We start from the raw sequence: 16,560 nt of genomic DNA, 5'->3' as shown, positions 1-16,560 counted from the left end.
ATTGTCCTTCCTCATCTTTTCATTTCCCAACGTTTTCCTGTTTTATTTTATTTTCTTTCTCTCTTCTTCTACTGGTTTTGAAGGTCTACATTTTATTTTTATTCCATTATTACCTTTGATGTGTTTAACACATATGTGAACACATTTTTCTACCAACAGCAGGAACATTTTCATCTGTAGTTTCATCCAAATGAGATACACTCCTCCCTTACCTTGGGCTTTGTGGAAATGCACAAAGTAAAGAGAAAGGTAAAGACCTCATTAGATCAACGTGGGCAGCCGATGTGTGATGCGCGACAAGTCTGTTTCCTTGGCAAGATTTTCCTCTGAACGAAAGGACTGACTTGGGGCCTCTTATACGGATTATTGGGTTCTGTGTACAGAACAGGCTTCACTTAGGCTCTCCAGAGAGGGACAAAGCTTGAGGGGACCCCCTTCCACCCGCCAAAAGGGGTAGTGCCTTACCTGATAGCAGAGCATGATAGTCTGTCTCCCCAGAGTTGCCTTAAAACAAAAGCTGTGACCGAATCAGGGGACTAAGCATAGTACCCTGCTCCTCTCTTTGGATGCAAAGTTCACGCAGACACCTAGAGGCAGTTCCTTGCTTTTTTTTTTTTTTTTTTTTTAATTTTACTTTATACTGGAGTAGAGTTGACTAACAATGTTGTGTTAGTTTCAGGTGTACAGCAAAGTGACTTAGTTATACATGTACATACATCTATTCTTTTTCAGATTCTTGTCCCATATAGGTTATTACAGTGTTGAGTAGAGTTCCCTGTGCTATACATCAAGTCCTTGTTGAAGTTCCTTGCTTTTTACAGGGAACGTTCTCCTGAGTGTTAACCCTCAGCCCACTCCTTCTGGGGGTCAGGAGTGTGGCAGCCCTTCCGTGACTCACGTTCACTGTTCTTCAGCCCAGAGCCCATCTCGGCTTCCAGCTGCAGCTGCTGCTGAGCTGGGAGGTCTCTCCGGGCTCTGAACAGAACTTGAGACTTTTGCACGTTCTATGTTTGCATTAAGGGGCGAGCACAATGCCTCCAGTATCTGCCTCCTACTCTATATCTTCCAGAAACTTCCTCTGCTCTGAGAAGTATATTGGTGTTTTTATGACTCTCCCTGCTCTACTTTTGGAGGCAGAGGACGTTAGGTTGTGCAAACAAATCTTTTTCTCCTCCGTGAAGCATACCCTGAAAAAACTGAGATTTAACCCTCCTCTCCCTTTGTGACCTCACTCTACCTCGTACACACATTTTTTCATGGTTCCTGTAAGTTATTACTGCATGTCTATGTTCATGTAGAAAGTCCCATCATTCTGTAAACTCCTTAAAGACAGAACCAGTGTCACACATATACAATGGAATCCTACTGAGCCGTAAAAAAGAATGAAATCATGCCATTTGCATCAACATGGATGGACCTAGAGATTATCATACTAAATGAACTAAGTCAGAAAGAGAAAGACAAATACCATGTGATATCACTTATATGTGGAATCTAAAATATGACACAAATGAACTTATCTGCAAAACAGAAACAGACCCACAGACATAGAGAACAGACTTGTGGTTGCCAAGGGGGAGGGGGAGGGGGGAGGGACGGATTGGGAGTTCGGGGTTAGCAGATGCAAACTATTAATATATAGGATGGATAAACAACAAGGTCCTACTGTATAGAACAGGGAAGTATATTCAATATCCTGTGATAAACCATAATAGAAAAGAATGAAAAAGTATGTATATATATGTATAACTGAATCACTGTGCTGTACAGTAGAAATTAGCACAACATTGTAAATCAACTATACTTCAATAAAATAAATTAAAAAAACAAAAAACAGGACAAGTGTCTCACCTTAGCATCCTCTATGGCTAGGACAATTGTAGGCCTGTAGAGGAACTCAAATTGTTTTATGAATCACCAACTAAAGATAGAGGCAGAGTATTTCTGGTATGATTTCTCTTTCTCCAACAAAATACAGGCAGACTTCATTTTATTGTACTTTGCTTTATTGAGTTTTGCAGATACTGCATTTTTTTTACAAATTGAAGGTTTGTGGCAACCCTGCATCAGGCAAATCTATTGGTGCCATTTTTTTTTTTTTTTTTTTTTTTTTTTTGCGGTACGCGGTTCTCTCACTGTTGTGGCCTCTCCCGTTGCGGAGCACAGGCTCCGGATGCTCAGGCTTAGCGGCCATGGCTCACGGGCCTAGCCACTCCATGGCATGTGGGATCTTCCTGGACCAGGGCACGAACCCGTGTCCCCTGCATCGGCAGGCGAACTCTCAACCACTGCGCCTATTGGTGCCATTTTTACAACAGCATTTGCTCACTTCGTGTCTCTGTGTCACATTTTGGCAATTCTTGTGATATTTCAAACTTTTTCATTATTATTGTATTTGTTAGGGTGATCTGTGATCAGTGATCTTTGATGTTACTATTATAATTGTTTTGGGGCACCACGAACTTTGCCCATATAAGACGGCAAACTTAATCTATAAATGTTCTGTGTGTTCTGACTGCTTCACTGCCAGCTCTTCCCCCATCTCTCTCCCTCTCCTTAGACCTCCCTATCCCCTGAGATACAACACTATTGAAATTAGGCCACTTAATAGCCCTATGATGGCTTCTAAGTGTTCAAGTGAAAGGAACAGTTGAATGTTTCTCATTAAAAATCAAAAGCTAGAAATGATTAAGCTTAGCGAGGGAGGCATGTTGAAAGTTGAGACAGGCTGAAAGCTAGGCCTTTTGTGCGAAACAGTTAGCCAAGTTGTGAATGCAAAGGAAAAGTTCTTGAAGGAAATTAAAAGTGCTACTTCAGTGAACACGCAAATGATAAGAAAGCGAAACAGCCTTATTGCTGATACGGAGAAAGTTTTAGTGGTCTGGATAGAAGATCAAAGCAGCCACATTTCCTTAAGCCAAAGACTAATCTAGAGAAAGACCGTAACTCTCTTCAGTATTATGAAGGCTGAGAGAGGTCAGGAAGCTGCTATCTAGGACTTTCATAGCTAGAGAGGAGAAGTCAATGCCTGGCTTCAAAGGACAGGCTGACTCTCTTGTTAGTGGCTAATGCAGCTGGTGACTTGAAGTTGAAGCCAATGCTCATTTACCATTCTGAAAATCCTAGGACCCTTAAGAATTATGCTAAATCTACTCTGCCTGGGCTCTATAAATGGAACAACAAAGCCTGGATGCCAGCACATCTGTTTATAACATGGTTTTCTGAATATTTTAATCCCACTGTTGAGACCCACTGCCCCCCCAAAAAAAGATTCCTTTCAAAATATTACTGCTCATTGACAATGCACCTGGTCACTCAGTAGCTATGATGGAGATGGACGATGACATTAATGTGGTTCTCATGCCTGCTAACACAACATGCATTGTGCAGCTCATGGAGCAAGGAGTAATTTCTTTAAGAAGTACACTTCATAAGGTGATAACTGGGCTTCCCTGGTGGTGCAGTGGTTAAGAATCCGCCTGCCAATGCAGGGGACACAGGTTCAAGCCCTGGTCCAGAAAGATCCCACATGTCGCAGAGCAACTAATCCCGTGTGCCACAACTACTGAGCCTGCACTCTAGAGCCCGTGAGCCACAACTGCTGAGCCCGCGTGCCACAACTACTGAAGCCTGCGTGCCTACAGCCCGTGCTCTGCAACAAGAGAAGCCACCACAATGAGAAGTCTGTCACCACAATGAAAGAGTACTCCCTGCTCGCTGCAACCAGAGAAAGCCCACACACAGCAACAAAGACCCAAAGCAGCCAAAAATAAATTAATTAATTAATTAAGAAAATAAGGTGATAGCTGCTGTAGATGGGTATTCCTCTGATGGATCTGGGCAAAATAAATTGAAAACGTTTTGGAAAGCATTTACCATTCTAGATGCCATGAAGAACATTTGTGATTCATGGGAAGAAGTCAACATATCAACATTAACAAGAGTTTGGAAGAAGTTGATTCTAACCCCCAAGGATGACTTTGAGGAGTTCAAGACTTCAGTGGAGGAAGTAACTTCAGAGGTGGTGGAAATAGCAATAGGATTAAAATTAGAAGTGGTGCCTGAAGATGTGATTGAATTGCTGCCATCTCATGATAAAACTTTAGCAGATGAGGAGTTGCATCTTTTGGATGAGCAAAGAAAGTGGTTCCTTGAGATGGAATCTACTCCTGGGAAAGATGCTGCAAAGATTGTTGAAATGACAACAAAGGATTTAGAATATTACACATACTTAGTTGATAAAGCAGTGGCAGGGTTTAAGAGGATTGACTCCAATTTTGAAACAAGTCCTACTGTGGGTAAAATGCTATCAAACAACATTGCATGCTAAAGAGAAATCGTTCATGAAAGGAAGAATCAATCAATGTGGCAAAATTGTTGTCTTATTTTAAGAAATTGCCATGGTCACCTCAGCTCTCAGCAGCCACCACCCTGATCAGCCACCAACATCACGGCTAGACCCTCCACCAGCAAAAAGATTACAACTTGCTGAAGGCTCGATTGTTAGCATTTTTTAAGCAATAAAGTGTTTTTAAATTAAGGCATGTACATTGCTTTTTTAGATATAATGCTATTGCACGCTTAGTAAATAGCATAAATATAATGTTTATATGCACTGAGAAACCCCCCAAAATTCGTGTGACTCAATTGCAGTAGTCTGGAACCAAACCTGCAATATCTCTGGGGTCTGCCTGTATAACATGATGGAAGGTATGTGGTAGACGACCTTTATAACATTTTCTGGGCAACTCTTTACAGTGAATACGGTAGGATCAGTACCCTCTACATATTTCCCGTGCCATCTGGTCTTGAGCACTGCAGACTGAGCAGCCTTGGGCTATTACAGGGATCGGTGTTGTTCGAGGATGTATCATTGGACTTCACCCAGAAGGAGTGGCAGTTGCTGGACCGTGCTCAGAGGCTCCTGTACAGGGATGTGATGCTGGAGAACTACGGGCACCTGGTGTCCCTGGGTAAGCCCAGCTTCCCGTGCAGCTCCCAACAGCATGCATTTCCTGTCTTAGGAACCAAGTCACTGTGGCGCATCATGCACATGAGGTTTTGGATTCAAAAACCTTTTAGGGAACTTGAAAGGATATTGTATTCTCACCTCCCTAGTGAAAGGGTCCCCATCATTCTACAGCTCCTAAAGCTTCTCCCTTCTGATTCTTCAAAGGGATTGACTCCTAAGCAACTTTGCCAAGTCCCATGTCGTTTCCCACAACAGGTCACTGTGTTTCCAAACCTGAGCTGATACTCAAGTTGGAACAAGAAGAAGAACCGTGGATATTAAAGGGACAACTCCCAAGTGAGAGCCACCCAGGTGAGTTAATGCGGTCACCTGGAAGGCAGCCAGGGGAAACTGGATCCAAAGTGGCCAGTTCAGGGGGTAATATCTTTGAAATGGGTTTTAGGAATCTCTTTTAGAGGCTCCAGACTTTTAGGAGTGACTAAAGGCAGATGACGACCATACCTTAGATATTAAGCCTCCATATATCACTCTCATATATAAATGCTCTTTGTTTTCTGTTTGACTTTTATAGAGAGAGATTCGCTTGGTTTTTGTAGAATCCAGTTGCTGCCTTCCTCATCCTAGACCTTTATTTCTCTGTTTTTCTCTCTGTGCAATAATGGCTATCCTTTACGTTCCCTCCTGTGCCAAATGTTCTGTAAATATGCATTTGTTGATGGATCATTTGATTCAATAAATATTTACGAAGCACCAGCTATGCACCAGTCATGTTCTAAGTCACAGGAGATACAAAGCAAAGTCTCTGCTCCTGTCAGTAGATCCAAATAGCAGATCCATATGTAACATGTCTGGTAGTAATTGATACTCTGATAAATTAAAGTCAGATGAAGGGGATGGAGACCGACAGGGAGTCCTTTTTCAAAAGGAAGTCAGGGAAGGCCCCTTTGAGGAGGTGGACAGTTGAACAGGAGAGTAGAATGGAGTCTTGAATGAAGGGATGGAGTGAGCGACGGGTTATCTGAGAGATTCCAGATCAAGGAACAGCAGATGCCAAGACTGTGAGACAGGAGCATGCCTGGTGTAGTCAGAGAACAGCAGGGAAGTTGGTGGGACCGGAGAGGGTTCAGTGAGGAGAAAACAGCAGATGATGTCAGAGAGTTAGCTAGAGGCAAAGCTTTATAGGCCTGGTAAGACTGAATTCTACTCTGAGTAAGATAGTAGGTAAGAGAAGAGGTCAGGGACTGCACCCTTGAGCATTACATTTGGAGGTCACGGAGACATAGGGCTCTAGCAAAAGAGACCAAGAAGGAGCACCCACTATGGTAGAGGGAGAATCAGGAGTCAGGGGTTTCCCAGGAGCCACGTGAAAAAAAGTGTTTTTTAGAAGGAAAGAGTGAATTCCCAATATGCAGATGCAAATGTAGTCAGCATCGCCCCTTTTTTCCCCCTGCAAATTATCCAAAGGCCACAAGGAAAAAAAATTTAATGTCAATTCCATTTTTCTTATAGGTTCGAGGCAGCTGAAATCCCAAACTTTAAAAAAAAGTGGAAAAACTGCCAAAAGCAATTAAAGTCAGGCTTGTTCACAGAAATAGAGAGAAAGTAACGTAGCTGTGGAAATAGAGTTAGAACATATTATGCAGACAGTATTTACTTGGCGATTTTACCACAAATGGAACTTAAAGTGTTGAGATTTTTTTTTAACAGTGGAATAGTAGCATTACTCTGAAGGATATCTAGGTTCTGAGTAGAGCTAAGGACATAATATGTGCTAAGTGAAGACCATGAGAGTGTATTTGTTGTTGGAAACACACAATTGATGGAATTAAATACCCTGGTCTGATAGGAGCTGACAATACTGTAGGCTTGTGGGATGATCAGTTGAACATGTGTTGTGAATTTAGGTATAAAAATCTAGTATAAAGTCTAAGTATGAAAATCCAATATCAGATTTTTCTTGCTAGCATATCGGCCTCTATTTGTTTTATCTGCTACAGAGAAGTCTTAAGTTTTTAAGCATATAACCAATGTTATTGCATAAAATGAAAATAGTAGAAGATAATAATAATCACTCATAGCCAAAAAATTTTAAGACAAAGATTAATAAAGGTCCTAAGACCAAGTCGAATAGCCAGGTGCTTGAGTTCTCACAAAAAAAGAGAAATCAGAGAGGAATAAAAAATGATGTGAAAGTAGAATTAAACAACAAGGTTTTACTGTATCGCACAGGGAACTATATTCAATATCTTGTATTAAACTATAATGGAAAAGAATCGAAAAAAGAATATAGGTATATACATATGTACATGCATAACTGAATCACTTTGCTGTACACCTAAAATTAACACAATATTGTAAATCAATTATACTTCAGTATTTTAAAAGTGAAATTAAAAATTAGTATTGTGACAGGGCACAGTCATTTGGTACAGTACGTCAGCAGATTGAAAGAGGGAAAAGTAGAGTTGTCAGTCAAGACAAATAACTATTGATTAGCTCTGATAGAATCAAATGATATGCAAACATGGCTTATCCTCTATCTTTGCCCTGACCCTTCCCTTGATCACCCTTTAGTCTTCCTTGTCTCCCTATTCAGTGTCCCTTATCTTTGCCCCATTCTTTTAATACCCTCCATCCTTGGATCACTTGTTTTCCTGACATCCTTTGGACTCACTTCACCACTCCTTGTGTTTTATTTCAAACTCTCCATCCATTTTGAGGTAATTTTTGTAACAAGCCGAAGCTTCTAGTATTAATTTTCAGCTTTCTCTCCCTTTTTCTACTGCAATATGTATTTTTGTTTTTGTTTTCATGTACCAACTAAAAGAGTAGGATAAATATGTGCTTAGAAGTTCTTTCATCCCAGGAGACTGTGTCTGAAACCTAAGAATTAACTTAACTTAGGGCATTTGTATACAAGCCTATTCCTTAAGAAATGTGTTAAGATTTATACTGTATGTTAATTTTTTATATTTCTATAAGTCCAAAGAACCAATAACATGGAAGAGATAAACCAAGAAAATGAAGACAAGTATTTGAGGCAAGGTTTATTCATCAACAACAAAACATTGACTGAGGATAGAAATAAGACCTTCAGAGAAACACTTAATATGACCACAAATCCAGTGCCCTCAAAAAAAATATCCCATCAATGTGACCCATTTGTAACAAACTTGAAAAGTGTTTTTGAATTAGTTATTAGTAATAGAAGCAGTGTGAGAAAAATATCTAATGATTTCAATGGATGTGGATTCCTTACTACTGTGAATGAGAAAACCCATACAGGGAACAAGCCCAGTGAAAATGATCAAAAGAGGAAATCCCACAGACAAATTGAGGACTTTATTCAGTGTCAGAAGAATTCAGCTTTGGAGCAATGTCTTGAATATAATCATTGTGAGAAAGCTTTTCACAGAAAAACAGCCTTTGTTGCATGTAAGAGAGCTCATACAAGAGAGAAACCCTCTGAAGGTAACAAATATGGACAAGCCTTCCTCCAAAAGTTAAAGCTTGGTGCTTGTCCAAGAACTCTTAAGGAAAGGAAACCACACGAATCCAGTAAAAATAGGAAATCCTCATGCTTGAAGTCAAAACGTGCACATCAGAGAGCTCACTGTGAATGTAACAAATTGGGGAAATCTTTTAGCGAGAAGTCGAACCTTACTCAACATCAGAGAATGCACACAGGAGGAAAACCTGATGAGTATAACAGAAGTGAGGAAGCCTTGCAGAAGTCATCCCACACTCAAAATGAACGAACTGATACAGAAGAGAAAATCTATGACTGTAACCAGTGTGGGAAATCCTTCCACAAAAAGCCACACCTGACTCAACATCTGAGAACTCACACAACGGAAAAACCCAGTAAGTGTAATGATAGTGAGAAAGCTGTGAAAAAGGAGTCCTGCCTCGCTCTAAAGCAGAGAATTAACACGAGCAAGAAAAGCTTTAAAGGTAGTAAGTGTGAGAAATCCTCCCACAAGACGTTGAAACTCAGTCAACATCAGAGAATGTGCTTGGGGGAACCAAATAATGAGTGTAGTGAAAGTGGGAGGGTCTTAAATAAGAAATCACACCTCACTCAAAATCAGAGGGCTCACAAAGGGAAGAAAACCTATGACTGTAATAAATGTGGGGACAGCTTCCCTAAGAAAACAGACCTTTCTCAACATCAGAGTGTGCACACAGGAAAAAAGCCCTATGAATGTAGTGAATGTGGGAAGTCCTTTTTTGTAAAGTCCAACCTCACTGAGCATCAGAGAACTCACACAGGAGAAAAACCCTACAAATGTCGTGAATGTGGAAAATCCTTCTGTCAGAAGTCAGCCCTCACCGTACATCAGAGAACTCACACGGGAGAGAAACCCTATAAATGTAATGAATGTGGGAAAACCTTCTGTGTTAAGTCAAACCTTACTCAACATCAAAGGACCCACACAGGAGAGAAACCCTATAAATGTAATGAATGCTGGAAATCTTTCTGCGTGAAATCCAACCTCATTGTACATCAGAGAACTCATACAGGAGAGAAACCCTACAGATGTCCCGAATGTGGGAAAACCTTCTATGAAAAGTCAGCCCTCACAAAACATCAGAGAATTCACACAGGGGAAAAACCCTATGAATGTAATGAATGTAGAAAAACCTTCAGCCAGAGGTCAGCCCTCACCAAACATCAAAGAAAAAAACATAAGAAGAAAACTCCCACCAACACTCTCCACGTGCAGAAGCCATCCTCTGCAGTTCATAGCCATTGAACATCAGCAAAATCATAGGACAGAACCGCTTAGATGTCAACACATGTAGGAAAGTCTTTATCAACAGGTTAGAGCTAATTGGAATTACAGAAGTAACATAGGAGCGAAATAGGAGCTCTCTATGTATGCTTTGATTGTGTGAAAGCTCTCAAGAAGTATTCAAAAATATGGAGGGCAAATGTATTATTTTAAGGGATATGGATAAAAATGTTCTTGTGGGAAAATGTTCTTGTGGAAATAGAAGTCGTATTTCAGATGTGATACCAAACTTGTTACAAAAAAAGATAATAAAATATTCAGTTCTTAATAGAATGTGAAAGTGGAGCTTTTGTCGGGAATAAGTTAAGGTCATTGGCACAGCAGTGTTAAATATATATGTGAAGACCTTCTGAAGTATATGGATAGGTATATAGTGCATGAGTGTGTTATATAACATGAATTACGTGTATGTTGGATTTACATAGGGAACCCACCTCTCTCTGAATCTCAACAATACAGTATGTAAGTGAAAATTGAACAGTGACATAATGTGTGCCTCAACAATTGTACTTCTAGATACATACCCTAAAACAACTGGGCGTTCTAAAGGGTGTTTGGAAATACTGGGGTGATTCGTTGTCACTATGACTGAGGGTGCTTCAGGCATTTAGTGTGTGGGAGGACCAAAGATATGCAATACCCTGCACCATGTCAGAGAAAGGACAGGAGAAGGGGCTCATCCAGGATGCCAGCAACTCCATCACAGGAAAACCTTGCCCTAAAGAAACTCTTGCACATCTGCACCAACAAACATGTACAAGAAGGTTCATTGCAACCTTTCAGGGTTTTGTAATGACAATTGAAAAAAAGAGAAAGTAGCAAATGTCCATTAACAATAGACTAGATGAATATTGGTATGTTTATACAATGGGAATAACATACACCAATGAAAATGAAGCTCAGTTATACACATCATGATTGTTATCTTAAAACAATAATGTTTAATAAAAAAAAATATGAATACCATATTATTGCATTTATATAAAGTTCAAAAACAAAGAATTCAACAGTACACTGTTGAGGGATACATATATAAGCAGTAAAACTACAAAGGAAAGCCAGTGGCTGGTTAACAGAAAATCTAGGATAGCAGTTACATCTATGGAGGATGGAGGGGCTTACAATTAGGGAGGAAGCTTTATTTGGGAAATAGACCCACACAAATATGCCCAACTGGTTTTTTACAAAGGTGCAGAATGAACTCAGTGGAGGAGAATAGACTTCAACAAATGGTGCTGGAGCAGTTGGACAGCTATAGGTGAATAAATAAATGAAACTCAACCTCCTGAGGAGGAAAGTATGGGCTTTGGATTCAGACAAACCTGACTTTGAATGCCAGCTTTACCACTTACCACTGTGTGGTTCTGGCTTTAATAACCTTTTCTCATAAGGTTATTAAACCTTGCTGAGCCTCAAACCCAAGCCTAGAGCTCATCAATGACACGTTAGGGATGCTGGGGAAATAAAAGGTAAATGAATGGGCTACATTAAATTTACTAGGGTATGTTCCCAAAATGGCCAGCAGAGGGCTCTAGTCGCACATGAAAGACTCCACCACGTCTCTGCTCCGGCTGAAAGCGGTCTGCCTTCCAATCCCCACTCTCATTTCAGCCACCCATTTTCATTAACCCACATTAATGCACAGTGCTGGGGAGACATTTTTCACAGTTACGTGTGTCACTGCGTTTCTGTCAAAGAAACATACCAGATAATTTAAATTATAATACTGCTTTTTTCCTGCCTGCTTTAGTTTTTTCTTAACGGAATAGACATGCATTCTCAACAGGGGCAATATTGCTCCCAAGGGGGTGAAACTTTGTTCTTGAAGCCTGAAAAAATTCTTAGCTATTACAATGGTTTGTGGCCCTCAAAGGACCATATTACATAAATAGATCTGCAGTATATCTGTGGTATTAAATTTTTATGGGGAGGACAATTAGGAAAAATAATATCTAAAAAGTCCCCTTGGAGGAGCTATAACTTAAAAAAATAAAGGTTGGGAAACACTGGAATAAGGGGAGATGAATGAAGAGAAGATGCCATCATTGTACCACACCTGAAGTTAGGGACACGTAGCATAATTCTTTCTCCTATAATTTGGGGACTGCCATGGCAGTGTCCAACCTCAACAATTCCTAACTGGAGGTCTTGTCATTGTTCAGAATGTCCCTCTGCCCCTTTCTGACTCCTCTGAGAGACACCACTTTCAGTGATTCAAAAGGAGTCTCTCCTGGGAGGACTTCTTCAGAGATGCCGCATGCCCTCACCCTCCCACCGGAGTTGCCAAGATTGAGCAGAGGAGGGCCAGATGGCACAAGCAAGCTGAGTGAGTAAGCAACCCTGACCCCCATTTCATCCACCTGTTGCCTGCTCCTTGGCTTAAACCTATGGCTGAGGGAATTCCCTGGCTGTCCAGTGGCTAGGACTCCACGCTTCCAGTGCTGGGGGCCCGGGTTCAATCCCTGGTGAGGGAACTAAGGTCCTGCAAGCCACTTGGCACTGCCAAAAGAAAAAAAAAAAAACTTATGGCTGTATGCAGTGGGAAGTGGGTCCCTTATGACCAGTTGACAGAGGAGGAAGAAGCCTGAGCTTGGTATATGGAGGAGGTGCCCAATTTTGATGGTAGATGGACATATCCATCCATCATGGCCTCAAACTGAGAACAGCATAGTTACCAGGAAGGGCTCAGATCCCTTAGGAATGAGGGTTGAAGGTCACACCACCAGGTAAGCCACCATATCCAGCAGAGGTGCCAAGGGTGAGGGGAATCTAGAATTGACAGTAGAGATTAGAGCTTTTCTGAGCAGCTGCCCTAGCTCTGCGCCTACCTCTTGTTACACAAGGAAAAACAAATTTCTCATATGTTTAAGCCACTGTGATTCAGGTTTCTGTTGCACGCATTTCTGGCTGATACAGGATTCCTAACAGTAGCATATGCCTGGGTTTTGTTCTCTAATCCTATTTAGCACACCTTGCGTTTTAATAGGACAATTCAGTCCCTTTGAGATTACTGTAAAAATGGATATATTTTATTTTATTCCTTCCATTTTATTCGAGCTTACTATTTATTTACTTTGTTATTTCTCTTCCTTTTTCTTGTTTTTCTGGCTTGATAATATGGCCATTTATTATCTGTTTTTCTTTTATTTTTTTTAAAGTATAATTTACATACAACAAATTACACACATATTAAGTATACAGTTTAATGAGGGTTTTTTGTAGTTGTTGTTTGGGGTTTCTTTGGCTGGGCCTCACAGCTTGTGGAATCTTAATTCCCCAACCAGGGATTGAATGCGGGCCCTTGGCAGTGAGAACATGGAGTCCTAACCACTGGACAGCCAGGGAATTCCCTCTGTTTTTCTTTCAGATTTTGGTGTTCTATAGAGCTAGCAATTACCTTTTCTTTTTCATATTCAGAAAAAAAATACATAATCACAATTATATAATCTTCCATTATATGAAAAACACCATCTATTTCTTCACATTAAGATGACCGATTGGGCTTCCCTGGTGGCGCAGTGGTTGAGAGTCCGCCTGCCGAGGCAGGGGACACGGGTTCGTGCCCCAGTCCGGGAAAACCCCACATGCCACGGAGCGGCTGGGCCCGTGAGCCATGGCCGCTGAGCCTGCGTGTCTGGAGCCTGTGCTCCGCAATGGGAGAGGCCACAACAGTGAGAGGCACGCGTAACGCAAAAAAAAAAAAAAAAAAAAGATGACAGATTGTAATTCTTTTACATCATGCTCCCCAAGCCCCAAAGAGATTTAAATGCTTTAATTTTTTCCTCTCCACCTGCCCCTCCCCAAGTATCAGGCTGAGATCCTTCAGTATTTATAGTCCCGTATTATTATTAGTCTTCCTTTAGGATTCCCTTTTCCCCTCAAAAGTCTGTAGATATTATTACATCATCATTTACTTCCAGTATTGCAGATGAGAAGTCCAATGCCAGCCTCACTGATTTTCATTGTAAGTTACTTATTTTCCCTCTCTGGAGGTTGGTAAGCTTTATATGTATACTTGGTGTTCGTTTTTGGGGGGGGGTGGGGAGAAGCTCTGTTTGGAATTCAGTGACCCCTTAAAATCTTCTGATCAGGTCTTTGTTGGAAAAATTTCAGGGAAAATTTCCTCCATTGTTTTGTTTCGTTATTGCCTGCCTTCCACTTCCTCCATTTGATGAATTTCCGTTTTTCCAATAATAATTCCAATATTGAATAATTCAAATAGACAGGTATTTGGTTGCCTCCATCATCCCCCCAACCTCTCTGATTTCACCTCATCATTTCCATCTCTTTAAATTTTTGATATGTGTTTTATTTCTTCATTTGGTATTCCACATCCAGTTGCACCAGTAACCTTCCTCTCCTTTGATTCATCTCCTGAAATGTTTAGTCTGAATATGAGATTTTCCTTCAATCCAGAACATGAGTGTGTGTGTGTTTGTGTGTGTGTGTGTGTGCACGCATGCACGTCACACTGTATCTGTGGATCCTTCGGGTGTCATTTTCATCGTCAGTTTCTGTTCAGATTACCTTCTCTCTTCTCCTGTAGGTTTGTACTGGCTGTTCTCTGTGATACACCAGTTCTCTCTCTTTCTCATTTCGAAGACCCCGCAGGTACGTTGGTATTTTCCTTCGCTGACTCCCCGGGGTGCGTGTTCAGCTGCTGGGGATCTGCGGCAGGTCAGGCTCTTGAGTCATGGACCGCCCAGCAGTCTTTGCTCTTCTGGGTCAGCAGTGCTCCGGCTGGTGGGTCGCTGGTCCCAGAAGGACTCCCTCTGCTCCTTCGTCTCCTCATCTGGCATTTTCCCAGGGTAGAAAGGATTGAGCACACCGATTTACTCCCCCTCGGCTTTCTGAGCACTGGAGCAGTAAGACTGAAGAGTACTCACAGGGGCAGGCACACAGCTCCCTCAGGAAGTTCTTGGATTTGCATAAGTCAAGTGTTCCCAGATGTTACCTCTTTCCTTCTGACCGTCCCTACTGGGTCCTGGGCCTCTGGTGGCCCGGCTCTCACTGAACTCAGACTAGCCCCCAGAGATCACTAGATCTTGCTTCTACCCTAAAACCTCAAAAAATGCTGGCCTCAAAAACAAAAAAGCTGCTGGCCTCAAAAAATGTTCAGTAGCTGGTTTTAAATTGAAAGATGAGGGCAGCAAGGATGTATTCAAGCAACTGTTTACCCAGAATTCATAGGACACTTCCGTATACAGTAAGTCCCCTACATACGAACCTTCAAGTTGAGAACTTTCAAAGATGTGAACATGCGTTCCATCAGCATCAGGCATGAGTGAAATTGCAGCTCACCTTCCTCAGTAATTCTTCTTGCCCGTTCACTTGAAGCCAGCCCCTGTATGCCAGCTGTTGTGCTGTACTACTGTACTTTTCAAGGTACTGTACTGTAAGATTAAAAATGTTTTATTTTTTGTGTTTGTTTTTTATGTACTATTTGTGTGAAAAGTATTATAAACCTATTACATTACAGTGCTGTATAGCCAATTGTGTTAGCTGGGTATGTAAGCTAACTTTGCTGGACTTACGAACAAATTAGACTTATGAACTTGCTCTCAGAATGGAACTCATTCGTATGTAGGGAACTTACTGTAGTCAAAAGGCAGAAATACTATAGGCCATTTCACAGACTATAATGCAATGAAACCAGAACACATCAACAAGAATAGCCAAAGAAAAAACAAAAACCTCACCACCACCAAGATCCCTATAGACACGAATATCCAAAATTCACTCTTTTAGCTACCATCAGGTTAGAGAGAAAATCAGAATAGAAATTATAAATTATTTTAATGAATAACAATGAGAACACAAAATATCAAAATCTTTGAAGTGTGACCAAACAAAAATTCAAAGGAAGAATTACAGATTTAAATAACTTTATTAGAAAAACAAATAAAAGATTTAAAATAATGAAGAGGTCCCAGGGAAAGATAGCAGATGGAATATTCAAGTCTAATTTTGGTCCCACTGAGACACCTATTAAAAATAGAGTAAAGGGATTTTATTTTCACCTTTATATTTTGTAAAATTTCAAATCCCCAGAAAAGGCAGAAGAATGCTACAATAAACATCTCTATACGAACCATTTAGATTCACCAATTGTTATGATTTTGCTGTATTTGCTTTATTTCTCTCTCTCTTTTTATACATATATACACATTTTTTTCTGAATCATTTGAAAATAAGTTACCAATATTGTGACCCTTCACTCATAAGCATGTATCACTTAAGAATAAGGGCAATCTACAAACTCAAATAAATAAATGTTTCTTCAAATACAGAATGTACATTTTTATACATACATGAGCATTTACTAAAATTTATCATCCACTTGGCTATAAGGAAAATCTTGAAAAATTCAATAAATTAGATATTTCATAGGCTATCATCTCTGCTCATCATTCAATAAAAATGAAGTAAATAGTTTTTAAAGTCACCAAAATATGCTAACTACATGGAAATTAAATCTAAGAAACACACTGTTTGGGAACACTTGAATCAAAGGAAAGAAAAATGAAATTACAAATTATCTAGAAAACGAAGAAATGGAGAATTCTTCATTGGAAAACTTACAGGAGATAGAAAAAAATTCAAAGGAAATTTTTTAGCCTTAAGTAACTTCATCACTAAATGGAAAGAACTTGATACTTTATGTGATTCGATTTAAGCATTGCTCAGATCCATAGCCACACCCTACACCGTACTCTTCTTCCACACCTGTCACCCCCTCACTCTCTCTGTCCCCAGGCACTGCCCTGCTTCAATGAACAGCTACCACCTTGA

The 16,560-nt window shown here is 40.5% G+C and overlaps 1 pseudogene across 1 annotated transcript in view; it reads left to right on the top strand.

The window, feature by feature from the left end:
- Nucleotides 1-16,560, top strand: part of LOC309832777 (thyrotropin-releasing hormone receptor-like) — a 45,605-nt pseudogene extending 29,045 nt beyond the window's left edge. Inside the window, exons 3-5 of the transcript in view lie at nt 4,847-4,973; nt 14,315-14,379; nt 16,525-16,560. The product of the transcript in view is annotated as a thyrotropin-releasing hormone receptor-like (transcript). The remainder of the gene's footprint in view (nt 1-4,846; nt 4,974-14,314; nt 14,380-16,524) is intronic.

Source organism: Grampus griseus, assembly GCF_964374135.1.
Source record: "Grampus griseus genome assembly, chromosome: 14".
In the NCBI taxonomy this organism is placed as follows: Eukaryota; Metazoa; Chordata; class Mammalia; order Artiodactyla; family Delphinidae; genus Grampus; species Grampus griseus.
Note: the sequence above shows the minus strand (reverse complement) of the source record. Positions and strands in the feature narration are given on the sequence as shown.